Source organism: Electrona antarctica (assembly GCF_951216825.1).
Source record: "Electrona antarctica genome assembly, chromosome: 9".
Classification (NCBI taxonomy): Eukaryota; Metazoa; Chordata; class Actinopteri; order Myctophiformes; family Myctophidae; genus Electrona; species Electrona antarctica.
In genome coordinates, this window is record NC_136790.1 from 22,879,909 (window position 1) to 22,900,561 (window position 20,653).

The following is a 20,653-nucleotide window of genomic DNA, read 5'->3' on the forward strand; positions in this document are numbered from 1 at the left end:
GATGGACGAATCAAAGGAACCACTGCAGCATTGATCTCAACAAAAGTGAAATACAAGTGAGTCTGGAGACCTCAGGCTATAGGGACCCTCAGTCTTTGAGTATATATTTAAGTTAAGTAGTTTTACTTAAGTACCACCTAAGAGTAACAGTCGGGTGGGGTTTAATTCATAATCAGGTTCGTTCTCAATCACAGAAAAGTCTAACAAGTTGTCTCTCCTGTAACTACACAGTGAATTCCTCTGTTTTAATTTATCGATTTGTAACTCCTGAAATTGAACAAATGTAACACATGTACAGAGGAATGACAACGAGGATTTTACTGTGTATTTTAACTGACCTCATTGGACAACGCATGGTTTGTTTACCACCTTACCAGATGTGCTGCACCTTTCGGAGAACCGTCTCAGAGAAGCTCTCTCTCCTGGGTCGCATCGTTCCTCTACCTCTCCCTCTCGTCTGGAGCATAACCTCTTACTGATGCACCTACTCACCGGCCTTACGTTGGAATTAACTGAATCTGAGCAGGGCTTCCAAACGGCACAATATACACTTGGCAATTGTACCAATGCCAACAATCGACAGCCGAGACCAAAGGCCCCCTCTCAAAAAAGTCCACTGGTGCAGTGTGCGTGAGCAGAGCCTATTGGCAGCCTGTTAGGTAGCCCACGCCCAAGTGTGAGTATAATCTTACAGGTAGCCCAGAGCCCCGCACGCACGCACGCACACACGCACGCACGCACGCACGCACGCACCTCACTCCATGGCAGGATCACACAAAACCTGTTTTCTTTTTTCCCTTTCACTATTCATGAGCTTCTGGGTTACAATGGATATCCCACCATCCCAGTTCAGTTGAGAGTCTTCATTGAAAATGTGTTTTTTACAGCCCACAACACAACACAACACAACCACACACACACTCCTATACAGCAAATAACGTGTCAATCACAGAAAAGTCTAACAAGTTATACAACATATACATTTCAGAAGGCCAGTACCGTATTTACTGTAATGTAAGTCGATGCTTTGCTGAATTGTTCTCCCAGGGAAGTCAAGATACAGTTCCATGTGATAACCTGAGCGTGACCAAGTACAAATGGAGCAGGTACAAATGGAGCAGGTCCAAATGGAGCACAGAGCACATAGAAGTGGAATCGTAAGCTCATCATCTCTCCCAGTTTTGATCCAGTGAGCTGAGAGGACAGGTCTGCAGAGAGATGACTGGTTATGCTCACTAACGCAGTCGAAATGGGAGTCAGGCCAGGTCACGTGTGTCAATGAATTGACCTGAATAAGAATGCAGATTTTCTTATTTATTTTCTTCTTCATAAAAGGAGAGAGGTCAGTCAACCCCAACGCTTTGGTCTTTTGGTCTTTTCGGTGATAAATGTGAGCAGGGAACATGGGGGTGGCATAAAAGCCTCTGACGTCAGTACACAATACACATGCTTCCAGCGCCGACCTCTTAAGCCCTATTTTAAACGTATTACTAAATTATACCATAATAACCTATATAAACTCATTTCTGGAATTAAAAGAAAATCACACCCGTATGAAGTGAGGGGCGCCAATCAAATCATCAGTATGGGGTACACACAGACGCACAAAGCTGAGCATAGGAGGGGCGAGTACAGGCATAAGTGCCGACATACTAACAGTCCGACAGTCATTAGTCCGACAGCCTACCCCAAACCGTAACCTAACCCTAACCGCAAGCACGACACAACGCATGCCGAGAGCAACGGGTGATTTGCGCATGTCAGACTGGATAAGCGTGCACACCCCGGAGGGGCTAGCAAAAAACAAACACCTATTTGCCACACCAGAAAATCAAAAGGCATTTCCCCCAAATTATATACCAGTAAGCCTAATGTATTTATTGTGTGCATACAGTATCATTTCACACCTCTTTCTAGCACTAAACAATCTAGCACTGACTCATTTGCCTTTAAAACTAAGATTGTATTTTGTACACAAGTACTCCATGTAGTGATATAGCACAGTGTAATTTAACCAAATAGTGATGCCTGAAGCCTCAGAGAGTGATAATTAAAATACTGAGCAACTTTACATTTGTACAGGAAATTCATAGACTGCAGTGAATCAATCACAGCATGGGCACTGTACATGTCGATACACAATAAACAATTTCTCCACTTATCAGGACATTGTAGGAGAGCAGTTTCAAACAGTGACCCACATACTGTACTACAGTATCTGGGTTATTTTAATCTTTTCATTTCTCAGATTTCTTTTAAAATCTTAATCTGTGTCAACCCATCCACCCCTTTCATCTCTTTGTCTTTTGTCTTTCTCAGTCAGTCCCTTGACAGTCCAGTGGATGCACTCAAGACTAAATTGAATTGTTAAAATATATTGGGGGGGAAAAAATAATGCAAACATACAGTACATGGCTAAAGTGTGTGTGTGTGTGTGTGTGTGTGTGTGTGTGTGTGCGCTTTACACATTTTTTATCTCTCTGATTGCGATTTTAATCAGAGAGTGCGATTGTAGTGAAGATGATATTCTGTGACTACTTAAAAGTAAATATGAAAATAGCCTGGCAGCGGGTGGTAATTTAGCTATTATTTAATCTGACAGCGAATGAGTTAATTTACATTTCTGCTAAGCAGCAAGCTAATTCCGCTTTTGAAAATTGTGGGAGGCAACAGTCTGGACAAGTAAGACTATATGTAGCTTTTAGCGTAGGTTCAATAAGGAAGATCTTAACCAACGCTTTCATTCGGCCTTTCAGCACTATCATGGCTCATCATTATCTGTTCTCAAATCCTAGCACTTTGCAGCAGCCAATCAGGTGATACGACTCCGCCTTTAAATATCTCTGCCTCTGACACTTTGCCTTCTCTTTCAGTCTGCAACAAGCAAGCTGTGCTCTCTCTGTGCTCTGTGGCTTACACACTCAGTGCTCGCAAGTGGCAGCTCACTAGCTGCCCTCAGTCAAATATTTTTAGCTGGGGATAAGTTCAGAACTGCTGTTCATGAAGAATTTTACCTCACTTCCTCCATGCGGCCTGCTCTCATCAAACAGCCTCCTGCAGCCTACTCTAATCCAACAAGCTGGCTTCATTCCTCCCAGATGCAATGGCTGCCTCAATTCCAGCTTTCAACAGTTTGTACTGCCATTATGAATTATTCAAAAATTGCCATTTGCTCTTACTACTGCTTCAGCCAATGCTATTTATCATGCCTGAAATCCAGCTAATGCTAACTACCATGCTGTATATACAGCTAATACTGTCATGCCTGCAGCTAATTCTATCTATAGCCACTATCATGCCTACAATTCAGCTAATTCTATCTATAGCCACTATATCATGCCTACAATTCAGGTAATTCTATCATAGCCACTATCATGCCTACAATTCAGGTAATTCTTAACTCATGCCTGCAATTTCAATTCTACCTTCACTGCTGTTATTGCTGTTTACATGATATCACAGATGCTGCTCTAAAAGTATAGGTTACAAAGGTAACCCCAGTTTTATATCATCCAGAGATAGCAGAGGAGGCAATCATTTATTTGCATGTCTGTCTTGAGTCAATGAATCTCCTGTGAGCTATCAAAGTGCAGTTGTTTATTAAATCTTTTAATTTCAGGTTTCAGCTGCCATAATATGTTACTTTACCATTTGTGGTCATGCCACAGTCAATGTTCCGATGCTAACTTGATCTTTCTTTTCAGGCCATTCTTCAGCTACTGCTAACTTGTGTTTTTATTTCAAGCCATGCTGCTGCTGCTAACATGTTTTTATCATTTTAGGTCATGTTGTTGCTGCCCACTTGTAGTTTCATCACAGGCAATGCTGCTGCCGCTGCTCTCATGAAGTTCTATAATTTCAGACAACGCTGCTGCTATGTGTTCTTTAATCATTTCAGGTCATGCTTCAGATGCCACTAAATCTGCTGCCATCATTTCAGCCAATCATGCCATCTATGCAGCGGCATTTGATGCTACCATGAGGATGGTAAGTACTGCTGCCGTAGGTTGGTAACGCGTCTGCTTTGCTTCTGCAGCTTCAGGTAAGATTTCTAAATAAAAGTTAACCATATAAATAAGGTATCATGTGCATGCTTTTACTTTGCTCAGTTAGCTAATGCTACTCATCCTATTGCTTCTAACATGTGGTTAGTCATGCTTATGCTACATTGCATCCACAGCTAATGCTACCGCTGTGCTAACAGGTCTGCTATTTCAGAATGCAATTTGTCCTCAGCCTGCGCCAAGCCTGCTAATCATCTCAGCTTATGCTGTTGCCACGAGTCTCCTCAGCCTGCTGCAAGCCTGCCAAACATCCCAGCTACTTCATCTGCTGCCACGATGTCCGTCTTCTCAGCCTGCTGCAAGCCTGCTAAACATCTCGGCTACGCTACTTCAACTGCTCCTGCCATGGTTCTGTCTTCTCAGCCTGCTGCCAGTCCGCTAAACAGCTCATCAACCTCTAATGCTGCTACCACAAGGTCAGTCATGAGCTCAATAACACTGCCAACATCATTGCTCCTTCAGCTTAAGCTAATGCTTCAACTGCAAAAGTAGGTTAGTCAAGAGCCTGCTAACATGTGCTGACTACATTGCTCCTTCAGCTTTTGCTACATCTGCTAAAACTTTGGTTGGTCATGAACCTGCTAGCTCATGACGACTGCATTGCTCCTTCAGCTTCTCTTCAACTAATGCTTAAACTGCTAAAAGGTTAGTCATGTGCCCGCCAACGTCATTGCTAATATAGCCCTCAGATAAAGTCACTTTGTCTGCTGCCAACATAATGGCCTGCATGCTAAAGCAGTGCACTAAATTAGCTACCAGACTCAATGATCATAATAATGCTTATTCATCAGCATTCTTTGATATTCTGCTTCCTTTACATGTCTGGCTTCCTGCATGGTGATCAATGCTGATGGGAAATGAGTGCCGTTCATCTCGGAAGACTCGGATGCTGGAATGGTCAGGTTTGTCGTTAATCAATGCATATTTTCATGAGCACCTCAGCACCTCACCTCATGCCTATGCTTAATCATCAGCTGCAATCAGTCTCATTGGTATTTCATGCATATCATTCATCGCTCGTTGGTGCCTCATAAAGTTCAATCGCAGCAACTTCTAGGTTTCAGTGTCTGTTCACCATTCCGCCCTCCATTTCAGTATTGCGTATTCAAGTATGCTGTATCGGCCCACTCAAGCCTTAAAGCTCACATTGGCATCTATCGTATCAAGATTGGTGCGTTTCAAATTGGCTCTCAATCTGCTCAATAGAGGCAATTGCATTGGGAAATCAAGCTGTTATTTAGTAGACCGTTTCTGGTCTTCGGCCGCTCATTATGCAGCTCCTTTTTATAGCTTTTTGGGGGATATCTCTCAGGTCAGCCTTATAGCCTTCTATGGTCTGCTTTGCTGCATATCTCACTGAAGCCTCCAGCGTATAGCCTATTGTTCGTTACGATCAATTTCGTATTCAGCTACATATAGCTGGTCATGGTCGTTCATGCTATAAGTAATTTCTGGCTAAATTCGCTTCAGGCCTTAGATGACTATGTGTCTGAATTTGCCAATCTCTGCTTAAACTAGCTTCATGCCTTAAGATCGGTTGCATATACAGCTTCATTTAGCTGGTGGTGGTTGCTCATGCCATTAAATTCAAATAATTGCCGGCCTTAATGGCCTCGGGTCTCAGTCGGTTATCTTGCTTTCTAAATATGGCTTCATGAGTCTAAATTCGCCTTGTTTCATATATAGCTGGTTGCTAATGCTGAAGATCAGTTGCATATATATAGCGGGTTGCTCATGCTTAGAACAGTTTCATATTCAGCTTCATATCGCTGGTTTCTCATGCTAACAGTTGCATATACAGCTTCAAGTTCATACAGCTGGTTGTTCTTGCTTAAGATCAGTCGGTTGCTCATGCTTAGAACAGTTTCATATTCAGCTTCATATAGCTGGTTGCTCATCTTCAAGTTCATATAGCCGGTTGCTCATGCTTAAGATCATTTGCATATACAGCTTCATATAGCTGGTTGCTCATGCTTCGAACCGTTTCATACTCTGCTTCATTTAGCTGGTTCCTCATGCATTAAACGGTTGCATATACAGCTTCGTATATCTGGATGCCCATGTAAATGCAAGGTCATTTCCAGCCTTGCTAGCCTTAGGTCTTAGACGACCATCTCGCTTTCATGCTTCCTAAATCTGTCATTCTCTGCCTCAATTCTGTCATTTTGCATATAGCTGGTGGTGGTTGCTCAAAGTAATTGTAGTTTGCCATGTAGCTTCATGCTGTCTAAATGAAAGTGTCATTTGCCATATTCTGCTTCATCTCAGGTCTCACCTGCCTCTGTAAGACTTTTTGGGGGTTCTCCCTATTAAAAGCTAATCTTATGCAATAAATGCAATTGGAGTCTAATCGCCAAAATAATGCTCTGCCATAATTTTGCCATTTTGCTAAACTGCTGCCCAAATCTTTCCAATAAACATTTGCTTATTCCATATTGGTGTGTTCTCTCCTTTTATTGAAATGTAGCTTTTAGCGTAGGTTCAATAAGGAAGATCTTAACCAACGCTTTCATTCGGCCTTTCAGCACTATCATGGCTCATCATTATCTGTTCTCAAATCCTAGCACTTTGCAGCAGCCAATCAGGTGATTGGACTCCGCCTTTAAATATCTCTGCCTCTGACACTTTGCCTTCTCTTTCAGTCTGCAACAAGCAATCCATCCCCAACTCCACCTTGTCATCTAGTGTTGAGAAGGAAGGAGGTTCATCTGCTCAGCTGCCACCACCAGCGTCTAGACTTCAATGCTCCAATGGGGGGGTTCTCCCTATTAAAAGCTAATCTTATGCAATAAATGCAATTAGAGTCTAATCGCCAAAATAATGCTCTGCCATAATTTTGCCTTTGCTAAACTGCTGCCAAAATCTTTCCAATAAACATTTGCTTATTCCATATTGGTGTGTTCTCTCCTTTTTATTGAAACATAATAGTACCAGAATGAGGGTGTCTTCTTTGATTATTGCTCTCTTCTGCTCTGTCGATCACAATATTGTGAGTTATAGTTGTCTCCACCAGGCCAAAGGCATGGGGGGGAGAGAGTATGTTTTGCACTCCGTCCGTGTGTCTAATCTCTGGCACCGCTAACCCGGTCGATGCCAAACTTTGCGCACACACACTCCCTGGATGCCAACGATGAACCTCTGCCCAAAAAAAATCCAGAACGGCCTATTATAGCGTCACCAGGAGGCCGACTTTTGTAAAACACATTTTTTGATATTACTCCTCCATATTTTGTCCACAAATCGTTACACAGTATCTCTATAGTCATGTGCTCAAGACTTCCTGATTGGCTAATATTGGCTTTAAAAATTTGCAGGATTGGCCCGTTTTGAACAAAAAGCCTCAAATCATGTACGCAGCATGCAATTTACGTGAAATCTTTTCACATTGGCTTATTATAGCGCCACCAGGAGGCCACAACCAGACCTGCCCTTGTGGAGACCTGTGCCCCGAGGGGCACTATTTCTAGTGTCAAATGTAACTCTGGATTTATTGCCCTTTCAGTGACGAACACGCACGTTCAACCGAGACAGACAAAAAAACATGAAATAAAATACTGAGCTTCTGGCCGAGATGTTTGTACTCACGTATTATGCTGTAATGAGTCCTTTCAATTATTTCCAATCAATCTTAATTGTTTATGCGTAGAACAAAGTGTTTCTATGGTTGAATATTTCAACAAAGTCATCTTCCAGTTCCTGTATTGATTAAGTGAACGCTGCCATGCTCTGTGGCGTGCCTGACAGCCCTGCTGCCTCATTGGGTGATTACAGTCTGACAGTTCTAACACAGGACTGGCAGCAGCTGGCACAGGTGGGCAGCGGCTGCTCACTGTACCAAAAACAATAGAATAGGAAACAAGATGGCCAACTAGGGCTGTACAGCAACTATCTATTATTTTCTTACCAGTTATTCTATTGATTGCCTTTCGATTAATTTAATAATCAATAAGCGTGTTTAACCCATTCTGGACGGGAACCCCTTTTGGTGTTTTAACTAAGCATTATGTTATACTGTAGCTATTGAAAAATAGCAGATCTACAAGCTCATAGCGCGCCACCGAGTGGCGCGCTACGAGCTTGTAGGTCTGCTATTTTTGAAAAAATACGGCGCAAATCTTTGAATATATATTCTTTCAAAGTGAATGTTTTGAACTCGGGTCTAAATGGGTTAAATAAATACACAAGTAGACTATATAAATAAATGTATAAAGTAAAGTACTAAATACATTGTTTAACCCAATAAGCATTTTTATTTTTAGGGTTAGATTATTGCAAGAATTGTGAAAATAGCCACGTTACTAGACATCAGTAGCCCCCCCCCCCCCCCCCCCCACAGGTGGGTGGCCGTGTGCCTCTGGGCCCAAACGCAGTTGCGTTGTCTGCGTCACGCTAGTTACGACCCTGCGTTGTTGTTTAGCATATACTTACCGAAAATAAGGATTGCTTATTTATTCATTACTAGAGCGGTGCCTATTGGCATACATTGAATCGTATGCAAAAAGTAAAGATATTTCCTGAGAGCTACAGATGATAACTTAAATCAGGCTTAAATAGCTTATTTAGTCAGCCTGTGGCCAGTCAACCCCCATGCGCAGTACTGCATCCATAAGATTGCATTGGCTGACTTCATAAGCTACAGTATGTAAGCGATGGTATCACGCCGCCCAAACATTTTCACTTTCCAATCTATCATCTGTAGCTCTCAGGAAATGTCTGTACTTTTTGAGGGGCGCTAGCCCCTCCTATACACAGGTTTAATGTTTGTGTTTAGTAAACGCAGTATTCGTCATATTGTCTCTTTATTGTTAATGGCATTTAATGTTTGTGTTGGCACCGCTTTTTTACATGACCATTAAATCACCTAATCAACATGAGTTGGACTTTAATACGTATATTAGCGCCCCTCACTTCACTTCAGGCTTTTCTCCACTGCAGTTGGACGGGCTCTACCCATTTCAACCTATGCAGGGATATGCTGACATGGAACCTCTTCTCTGAGCTAATAGCAGAGGGTGAGGTTCCAAACGGGGCTAACCCCAGTGAAGTACAGTCTCTAATGGGTCCATTTGGTTGCATTTGTACACTCTCTGGAATGCATACTGTACCACACTGGGGGTCCTTGGAATTGAAACATCCGAGAACAACTCCTAAAGAGAATAACCTCCTTTCTGCAGCAAAGCATGAATTATGACATAAATCACATGCCGCTGTGAATCCGAGAAGGATCACATCTTCCTCTTTTATTTTGTATTATTTGTTGATAGATGAGTACAGTCTCTAATTGAGGCACTGGCAGAGGCAAACCTTCCAGTTTGTAATGGAACTCAACTAGTTGTGAATGTAAATTTATGAACGATAAATCTTGCAAGGAACATTAACCTGCTAATTCAGTCCGAGTGAAGCAATTAATTATGAGGATATGTGGATACTAACAAGGGGTGGAGGCTGGTGAGGTGCATGAGTAATGAAGACAATTAACCTATCAATCCAAGGTGACAAGAACCCTATATGAAAATGTTTATAGCTCGTTAATTTTTAATAGTGTACATTAGCATGCATATCAGTTCATGTGCTCATTAACCCATTTTGGGCGGGAACCCCTTTTGGTGTTAGCATTATGTTATGCTTTAGCTATTGAAAAATAGCAGATCTACAAGCTCATAGCGCGCCACCGAGTGGCGCGCTACGAGCTTGTAGGTCTGCTATTTTTGAAAAATTGTGAAAATATTTATTTCAGAAAACTTTTAGAAGATTTTTTTTTAAATTTCGAGGTCAGGCCTGAATGGGTTAAAAGCGAGTGTCGTTGTCCCCTGGCTTATAGCTTGTTCTCGGAAGCAACGGTAATGTGGAGGTATCAGCGCTGACCAGACCTTCATGTAGGAAGCAACGGTAATGTGGAGGTATCAGCGCTGACCAGACCGTCATGTAGGAAGCAGCGGTAATGTGGAGGTATCAGCGCTGACCAGACCTTCATGTAGGAAGCAACGGTGATGTGGAGGTATCAGCGCTGACCAGACCTTCATGTAGGAAGCAGCGGTAATGTGGAGGTATCAGCGCTGACCAGACCTTCATGTAGGGGAGGTAATGTGGAGGTATCAGCGCTGACCAGACCTTCATGTAGGAAGCAACGGTAATGTGGAGGTATCAGCGCTGACCAGACCGTCATGTAGGAAGCAGCGGTAATGTGGAGGTATCAGCGCTGACCAGACCTTCATGTAGGAAGCAGCGGTAATGTGGAGGTATCAGCGCTGACCAGACCTTCATGTAGGAAGCAACGGTAATGTGGAGGTATCAGCGCTGACCAGACCTTCATATAGGGCAGTAATGTGGAGGTATCAGCGCTGACCAGACCTTCATATAGGGCAGTAATGTGGAGGTATCAGCGCTGACCAGACCTTCATGTAGGGCAGTGGCTCTCAACCTTTTCTGGATCAGGGTCCACTTGAAAAATCTCAAAAGCACTCGCGACCCACCCATCTGAGATGAGTGGGCCGCGTGCATTTTCAGGCCATGTTTGTTTATTATTTTAATGATTCATCAAGCAAATGTGTTCCAGCTTGGATAAATGAAACCAACTTAGTATACTTTAACCCATTTTGACCCGAGATCAGATTCTAGTAAAAATGTCTTCTACATCCTGACAGTTTTCTGAAAAAGCTATGTTTCGATGTCAGTCGTTCTTCGACTTTTCAAAAATAGCAGACCTACAAGCTCGTAGCGCGCCGTGGCGCGCTATGAGCTTGTAGATCTGCTATTTTTCAATAGCTAAGCAATAGCTAAGCTAACCCATTTTGACCTGAGATCAGATTCTAAAAATGTCTGACAGTCCTGACAGTTTTCTGAAAAAGCTATGTTTCTATGTCAGTCGTTCTTCGACTTTTCAAAAATAGCAGACCTACAAGCTTGTAGGTCTGCTATTTTTCAATAGCTAAGGCATAACATAAAGGGGTTATGCCTTTAGGGGTTCCCGCCCAAAATGGGTTAAGTTCCTATTTATCAAGTTTTAAAGAAAACATACTACGACGGATGAGAATCGCTGATGTACAGTTTGCTTACAATTTGATCAGTGTTCCACGACCACCCACAAGCTGCTTTTGTCCGCCGAGAGCGGCTTCAGATTGACAAGAACATCCAATTATATGTTCTGTGCCTTTGAGTGCAACTGAATGCTTTATGATTTTTTTGACAAAACATGAAATAATGAACTTGAGCACGGCATGTAATGAGTGAGAGAAGAGTATGCCCTGGCTCAGATAGGTGAGACCACCACATGGCTCTGCGGACCACATGGCTTCTCTGCGGACCACATGGCTCTGCGGACCACATGGCTTCTCTGCGGACCACTGCTGGAAAAAAGAAATCATCTTCCCCCATATATAGGCGGCTGTAGGTGCTTACTGATTGATTTCTCTTTTCATTCTGTGTGTGTGATGCTCTTGAAGAAGAAGAAAAATTCAGTAGTCCTTTAATAGAACGCTGGACGTAATTGATTCTCAGCCAGGGAGTAGGAACGGACGTGGAGGGCTCTCTTTCATGTCATAATCTACAGACATATGGATATATGATCCCAGTAGCCCTGGGGTACACGGATGCCGATATACTTCATACTGCTCGGGGGAGAGGAGGCGGAGCAGTGCTTCAGAGCAGGAGGAGCTGAACGGAAAAAATTGGGTGGTTGTGTGAGCTTCTGTGGGGGTGAGGGAGAGAGATTGTGTGTGTGTGTGTGTGTGTGTGTGTGTGTGTGTGTGTGTGCGTGTGTGTGCATGCGTGCGACTGTGCGTGCATGCGTGCGACTGTGTGTGCATGCGTGCGTGCGTGCACATGGTGCGTGTGCACATGTGCCTCTAGTGTTCCAGAGCCTCCCTCGGCAACTGCTGTGCAGCATGGATTTAAACTGAAGCACTCATCTTCTAAAGCACCTCTCCAACTATGCAGTGTACTCCTGATTCACAGCCTCCACAAGCACACCTCCCACTGTAGCCAACCTTCACTGTCTGCCTCTCTAAAAGCCTGTGCATTTGTCCTTGACCGCTCTTGACTGTTCCAAGAACTCTACACGTAGTTAAAACAGCACACTCTTTGTCCTAACACCGTGCGGTTGTCTTTTTATATTACTCTCTGTAAAACTCAGATAATCACATCTTAACCACATGAACCCTAACGTCCCTGAGACTAGTGCTTGTTTTCATAGCCATGCAAACAAACATAATAGGGAAACAAACGTAACTGTTAGGTCAATCTCATGGCAACTACGATATTCCATCAAAATTCATATTATTATTTTTAAAGACAGATTTAGCCAAAATGTATGTGAACTTCACGTGAAAAATGCTAGCATAGCTACTTAGCAAAGCAATTGAGACATGCGAGGGCGAGCAGCACTGCTGACTATGGAATAGGGGCGCTTGCTGTCTTCACGAGCCCCGCCCGGAGGCACTAAGTCACTGTACTATGCACACTGGCGTCTGTGCTTAGAAGCCCTGCATGGCCGGGGTTTGTAAGGATATTAAGCGCTCCCCTTACTAGTTCAGCTACAGATACACTGGATCAATATGGAAAGAAATATAACACATCTGGGATTGATATAAACTGATCTAGGGTGTGTAGATTATAGGGTGCGTTCCAAGCGCACAGAGCGCACTGTTGCCAATACATGAGTGCGCTCCCGGTGCACATATCCGAACGCACCCATAGTCTCATATACCAGGTCTACTAAACGGAAATTAGTAATCTAGTTGAATAGCCCTGCATTAGGCGATAATTCAGGAAAAAATAGCACATCTACAAGCTCTGCATTGATATGACAAGCTAAGTGACTTATATAATATGACTTATTGTGCAAAGGAATTGTCACAATTATCCCTTCAGGACTTAAGAAATAGAGTAGAGTATAATAGAGTATTGTGTAGTTGAGATGGAAAATGGGTAGAGCATGAAGATAAAAAATAATCTGTAGAAAGATAGTCTTCTCAAAATACATAAAATTGCCATCAGCAACTCTTTGATTGAGGTATATTATTGATCATCATGCCATCTGCGATACAGGGTGTAAACATGTTATTACTACTGTCCCCCCAAACCAAACGATACAGTGTGTAAACATGTTATTACTACTGTCCCCCCAAACCAAACGATACAGGGTGTAAACATGTTATTACTACTGTCCCCCCAAACCAAACGATACAGGGTGTAAACATATTATTACTACTGTCCCCCCAAACCAAACGATACAGGGTGTAAACATGTTATTACTACTGCCCCCCCAAACCAAACGATACAGGGTGTAAACATGTTATTACTACTGCCCCCCCAAACCAAACGATACAGGGTGTAAACATGTTATTACTACTGCCCCCCCAAACCAAACGATACAGGGTGTAAACATATTATTACTACTGTCCCCCCAAACCAAACGATACAGGGTGTAAACATGTTATTACTACTGCCCCCCCAAACCAAACGATACAGGGTGTAAACATGTTATTACTACTGTCCCCCCAAACCAAACGATACAGGGTGTAAACATGTTATTACTACTGTCCCCCCAAACCAAACGATACAGGGTGTAAACATGTTATTACTACTGTCCCCCCAAACCAAACAACCAGTTAGGGGTCAAACTAGATCTTAGATCAAAATATTATTATCCGTATGTTAGCTGCCCAATAAAAGCTTGTTTAAAGGGCAAATTATTCTAAGGCATGTCATTATACATATATGTCCGATATACCAGTAAAAACACCACATTTTGAGGCATAGACACCATGCCATCAGTCATTAAAGTTCTATGTTCTGCTAGTAGGACAGAAAACAGAGAAACACAGATACGTTATGTCTGCAAATATTTTAGTTTTTCTTTCATCACATCCAATTTCACTTGTTTCATGTAAGAGTTCTCTCTCCTGATTGGATAAAATTGGTATCCGTGAAAATGTTTTCCGTTTACTTAATAAGAGCTGAAGAGATGGTGAGAATCCTGTTAACTGAACAAACACTCTATAGTAACTATTGATACAGAAAATAGTTATATTTCGCCACTATGAAACATTCTTTTCATATACAATTATTAGCCTACATAAGAAGAAAATGAAATTAATGTCTTATAGTTTGTTGGGAGCTCATAACTTGATCGAAAAGAATAAAGTAAAATGTTATTCGTTAATATGTTAATCCCTAAGATATATCAAACGTAATTTTTTTTTACTTTACTTTTTATTTGACTTTGTTTTCTGTGTATGTACCTTTCTCGTAATTGTTCTTTTGTCGATTGAATTTTCTACTTGAAAAGAAATTAAAAAAAATAATAAGTTAATATTTCATAATAATTTAAACAAACAAAATCAGTCAATCCTTTCCTTAGGGGTCCATGGCCTATATAAACGGAAGTTAATTTGGGAGGTCCATGTCCTAAAGGTTTGAAACCCCTGAGTTAGTGCATGCTTCTCTCCAGTCATGGAGTTGGAACAACAGATGTTCAGGAGGCGGAGGAACACACCTTGACCACACCTTCACGCCAATCTCCGCCCTCCACGCCAATCTACCTGAGCCTACTTATACCCGCCCAATACAACCCAGAATCCTCTATGCTTTTCGTATTTGTTCCCGTACTAGCCAACCGCATGTACTACGACTACCTAAAGCCAAAGAAACCCAAAAGTTTGTCTCACCGTCCCCATGGACTCCTCCGTTGACTTATTCGAGCTCTTCGCCGAACTGTCATCCGGGAGCACCCAGGGGAGCCCGACGCCCGCTGGCGCCGGGAGCTCGCCCTCAGTTGTCTCCGACACCTCCAGCACCTCCCGTGCTGCTGTCGCCGAGAACCCAGCCGTCGCCGCCTCGGTTCCGAGCGCCTCCACCGCGGCCCCTCAAACCGACGGATCCAACGGACCTCCCATCCCGCCGTCCGGCCACGCCACCACGGCGTCCTCAGTCCTGCCACGGACACACTCACATAGCAGCAGCACCAGCGGTTCGCCCTCTCACCGCCGCCACCGCCGCCGCTTCACGAAAAGGGAACGCGGACCACCGTCCGCCGTCCTCCCGCCGTCCTCCCAGCACAACGCTTCCCGCAGCTCCGCTGTTTCGCGCCACCTCCGTCAGCCACAACTACCCAGCCAGCCACAACCTGTCATCACGGATTGGACTGTAGCAGGTCTCCAGCGACAGCTCCGTGCTCGCAACATCACGTTCCCTCGCACCACCAACAAGGCAGGCTTGTTCCAGCTCTACTGCAACACCAGCGACCTGACGACAACAACAACAACAACTCCGGGGCCTTCCTCGAGCCGGACGCGCGTCGATGACGTCACGAGGACAACTGCCGATGACGTCACCCGCCGATCCAGGCGGTCCCGAGCCAACCCAGCCTCTTTTCCCCCCGCCACTTCCAGCGTTGGGTATCTTACATTATATTCAGAACATACTTTCATTACTATTACTTGTTCTTGTCAAGTTTTAAGTTATGTGTAGTGTCAGTCACCCACCCTCCAGCGTCGGGTGTCTTACACTATATTTGGAATATATGTACCATATATATCTAATATATACACGTTGTATATGTGGGGTAATATGTGTATACATGTATATTACCATTACTTTAACTTGTTCAAGTATTAAGTCTATGTAGTGTTAGTTACCCAACACTGCCCACCTCTACCTCCTCCCTCCCCCCTCCCCCACTCCCGCCACTTCTCCCCACCACCTTTTCCACTTTCAGCACGCTTCCTTCTAATAGCGCAACCCTCCCAAGCTCCCTCCTTCCCACCAGTACAATCAGTGAAACCCCTCTGATAATTCAGGAAAAAATAGCACATCTACAAGCTCTGCATTGATATGACAAGCTAAGTGACTTATATAATATGACTTATTGTGCGAAGGAATTGTCACAATTATCCCTTCAGGACTTAAGAAATAGAGTAGAGTATAATAGAGTATTGTGTAGTTGAGATGGAAAATGGGTAGAGCATGAAGATAAAAAATAATCTGTAGAAAGATAGTCTTCTCAAAATACATAAAATTGCCATCAGCAACTCTTTGATTGAGGTATATTATTGATCATCATGCCATCTGCGATACAGGGTGTAAACATGTTATTACTACTGTCCCCCCAAACCAAACGATACAGTGTGTAAACATGTTATTACTACTGTCCCCCCAAACCAAACGATACAGGGTGTAAACATGTTATTACTACTGTCCCCCCAAACCAAACGATACAGGGTGTAAACATGTTATTACTACTGTCCCCCCAAACCAAACGATACAGGGTGTAAACATGTTATTACTACTGTCCCCCCAAACCAAACGATACAGGGTGTAAACATGTTATTACTACTGTCCCCCCAAACCAAACGATACAGGGTGTAAACATGTTATTACTACTGTCCCCCCCAAACCAAACGATACAGGGTGTAAACATGTTATTACTACTGTCCCCCCAAACCAAACGATACAGGGTGTAAACATGTTATTACTACTGTCCCCCCAAACCAAACGATACAGGGTGTAAACATGTTATTACTACTGTCCCCCCAAACCAAACAACCAGTTAGGGGTCAAACTAGATCTTAGATCAAAATATTATTATCCGTATGTTAGCTGCCCAATAAAAGCTTGTTTAAAGGGCAAATTATTCGAAGGCATGTCATTATGCAGTGATGTAAATAGGTTTTCAATGTAATGAGTCCCGGGATGCAGGGATGGTCTTTTAGATTAGTCCCACTTCAACAACGTTATAGGAGTCATATTTTGCCATTTACAAATTGCAGCATTTAACTCCCATTTCATATGGTTATAATGTGGTTATATGCTGTATCTTCGTAGAAAACGGAAGAAGAAATGATTATTATAACTAAAGCTAGCACAGGTCTCCACCAGGGCAGGTCAGGTTGTGGCCTCCTGGTGGCGCTATAATAGGCCAATGTGAAAAGGGTGCCATTTCTTCATACGCCTTTGATGACAATTGGATGATTTGAGGCATTTCGTTCCAAAAATGTGTTTTGCAAAAATCAAGCTGTTGGTGGCGCTATAACAGGCCAATGTGAAAAGGGTGGGATATATTCCTCAGCTAAGTTCATTTGGGAGGTCCATGTCCTAAAAGTTTGAAAACCCCTGAGTTAGTGCATGCTTCTCTACAGGCCATACCATTCAGTGGGAGGTCCTGTTGAGTCACCCTGTGAACCCGGGCGGTGTTTAAATGTCTTTATCTACCCATCAAGCTACACAGGCACTATTCCTTCCTCTTCTCTGCTTTCCCCTCACGACCCGTGTTGTACATTAGAACGGAGAGTGTCCATTACCAGAGGAGCCTCGTGAGGCGCATGATGGCCAATTAGAGGCCCCGGTCTTCCTCACTGCTGATTTTCTGAACTCTATTAAGCACTTCATCACGACCCATCACGACAAAGTACTCAGCAGCCCCGGTACTTGAGTCAAAGTATAGCTATTCCTGGTCGAATATTACTCAACTACGAGTGCTTTTTAAAATACTTAAATATTCAAAAGCATATGCTTTTTAAAACATTTTTACAGTATTCAAAAGAAAATATCACAAGAAAAACAAGACAATCAATAATGAAAACAGCATAGAAGGATGGTTGATTTTATTTTATACAACGAAATGTACTTGACGGCATCAATCCAATGCAAAAGGAGCGACATAATGCATACAGGTAGGTGTTAGTAGCATAGCTACTAATACACCTGAAATGATCACGATATTTGTCAGGTGAAAGAAGCGCTGTCTCCGTTGTGTTGTTGTCTCTGTTGTGTTCTCCCCACACATATTAGTATTGTTATTATTATTTTAGTAACGTGTATGTTTGTGTGTCACAACCGCGCAGCCGTTGTTTGTGTTGTCGCATTGAGTTGCGGTCGTAGAGTAGCTGGCTGCGGTGCGGAAAGCAGCCCTTCCACAGTGCGTGTGTCATAGCTTAGGAGGCAGGCAATGATACTACGCGATTGGCTGGCGGCGGCAGACGAGGCAGACAATCAGGCTAGGTCATCAGTATGACTAGGTCCTCAGTATGACTAGGTCTTCGACATTTCATGAGCTTTCATTTTGTCAGGTGGTTTCACCTGACAAAAATTGTAAAAGGTAAACGGTAAAATGTAAACGCGTCACAGCATGTTGTGAGCTTGTAAATCTGCTATTTTTAGGGTTTAAGTGGTTAATTCTTATTGTACGTGTTCCCTTCCTAGAATGCTGAGCAGCTGAGGAGTTCAATGCAATAATGCAATACTCAAGAAAAGTACAGGTGCTCAAAAGAGGATGCGCAGCGGAGTAGATTGCAAGACATCCATCTGAGAACACAAACATCATCTCAACAGCCTCTGAGGGGGGTCGCTGATTACCAAAGTAATTTTTTTAATTGGGTGATCATGTCATTTCATAGTTAGCATAATGAAATAATAATGAACGAGGCAAGGTAATTAGCCTTTTGTTATTGGTGACTGCTGTTTTCCCCGCTTTCACTCGGAGTGTTTTCAGCTCCAGTACCTCACTTAAGTTTTAGTTCACGCATGAGCGGTGCTTTATTTCACTGTTCTGTTATTGGTGACTGTAAAAATGGTGCCCTGATGACTCAACAACTGCCCCCCCCCCCCTCCCCCTATACAATCGCCACTGAGACCGGCACAATGTCACGTTTACTCTCTTTTCCCCTTTCTCTCGCTGTAGTTCTAATTGTTGTCTCTATCGCCCGTTACTGCAATGAATGTCACTGAAACAAATTCCAATCAACTCTGTTGACATGGCAATAAAGTATTGAATCTTGAATCTTTCTCTGCATTGTGCCATTCAATAAAGCAGACAATACTGTACCACAAATTGTCTTAAAAAGAAATGCATAAGAAATTGTCAATATCCACATTCTCTCAGAGGACCATGGCCAACAATGAGGACACGCACATCAATTCTCTTTCTCTCGAGAGACACCGTCATGAAAGGTAATAATTTAGGTTTAAAGACTATGGCTGGTAGTAGTGACAGAATGGAATCACATTCAGGACACATGATTCTTCTACATCCCAACAATGTCAACACGTGAAATAACGGCTACTGAATGAAATGTCTCTGTATTTACAGTACTGTCTCTGCATTTACAGTACTGTCTCTGCATTTACAGTACTGCGGTCTCTTTACTCCAACAAGGCAGGAAACATCGAGTAGGATAAGCACTGCCATTATCGAGAGCAATCAATTTAATGAGTGTTTAATTGGGAATGGTGTTTTGCGAGTCATTTCTGGTGCAACACTGAGTGTTTTCACACTCACCAGTCACCACATTGAAGTGCTACTGCTTTAACCTTGGACAAAGGGTTGTTCTAACAAACATGTGACAGGGTTCTTGGATGGATCTCACACGCACGCACAAGTCCCGATCCCGACAAACATTGCTGTGTCCCCCCCCCCCCCCCCCATCTCTCTCACCGTTTCCAGTCTACCTACTATCTATCAATAAAGTAAAAAAAATACCCACAAAATATATTAAAAACTAGAAAAAGTGCCCTTCCGGGCACAGGTCTCCACCAGGAGGATAGGAGTGTGTGTGATGTTTGGCAAAATGTTTAGGAGTAATGTTTAGGAGCCTTTGATGGCAATTGGATGATTGGAGGCATTTTGTTCCAAAAATGTGTTTAGCAAAAATCAACCTGTTGGTGGCGCTATAACAGGCCAATGTGAAAAGGGTGGGATATATTCCTCAGCCTAGTAAGACAATGTGTGAAAGATTTCACGTAAATTGTATGCTGCGTTCATGATTTGAGGCTTTTGTTCAAAACGGGGCAATCTTGCAAACTGTGAAAGCCAATTATAGCCAATTAGGATGGAATATGAAATATCGGACAGATCCGACTTGAGCACATGACCATAGAGATACTGTGTAACGATTTGTGAGATTTGTGGACAGAATCTGGAGGAGTAATATCAAAAAAGGTGTTTTACAAAAGTCAGCCTCCTGGTGGCGCTATAAAAGGCAGATGCGGAAATTGCAGGTGAAAGGTTTGTCCTTGGCCACTAGGGAGTGTGCATGCAACGTTTCACGCAGATCGGTGCAGTTTTAGGTAAAAATGTGAAAAGCTGCCTCATGGTGGCGCTATAACAGGCCGTTCTGGAAAATGCGGGGCAGAGGTTCATCGTTGCCATCCAGGGAGTGTGTGTGCAAAGTTTGGCATCGACCGGGTTAACGGTGCCGGAGATTAGCTGTACACAGACGGACGGAAGGAAGGACGGACACACGGACGGACGGACACACACACGGACGGAGTGCAAAACATACTCTCTCCCCATGCCTTCGGCCTGGTGGAGACAAAAACCAACATATAGCACATACACGAGAGGATTTTGGGAGTGCTGTGCTGGAATATTTTCATGACATGGAGAGACAATGGAGACAAACTGGGATGCACACGCAGATCCAACACACCAAAGGTCCGACATGTGGAACCAACGGTCGGACATGCGGTCGAACATGGGCTGCTCCGTGCTTGTGGTTAGGTTAGGGTTTGAGGTAGGTTGACCAATAGTATGTTGGAACTAAAGCCTGTACCCTCCAAACGTTGTTACTGTGACGGCCCGAAATGGTCCCCGA

The 20,653-nt window shown here is 43.2% G+C and overlaps 1 long non-coding RNA gene across 2 annotated transcripts; it reads left to right on the forward strand.

The window, feature by feature from the left end:
* Positions 1-2,887: 2,887 nt before the first annotated feature.
* LOC306929672 lies at positions 2,888-6,862 on the forward strand. 2 transcript variants are annotated; one of them, XR_013790825.1, is made up of 4 exons: positions 2,888-3,131; positions 3,899-4,480; positions 4,604-4,966; positions 6,707-6,862. It is a non-coding gene; the product is annotated as an uncharacterized lncRNA (long non-coding RNA). The 2 variants fall into 2 exon arrangements; XR_013790824.1 differs by having other exon boundaries at positions 4,604-6,862.
* Positions 6,863-20,653: the final 13,791 nt, after the last annotated feature.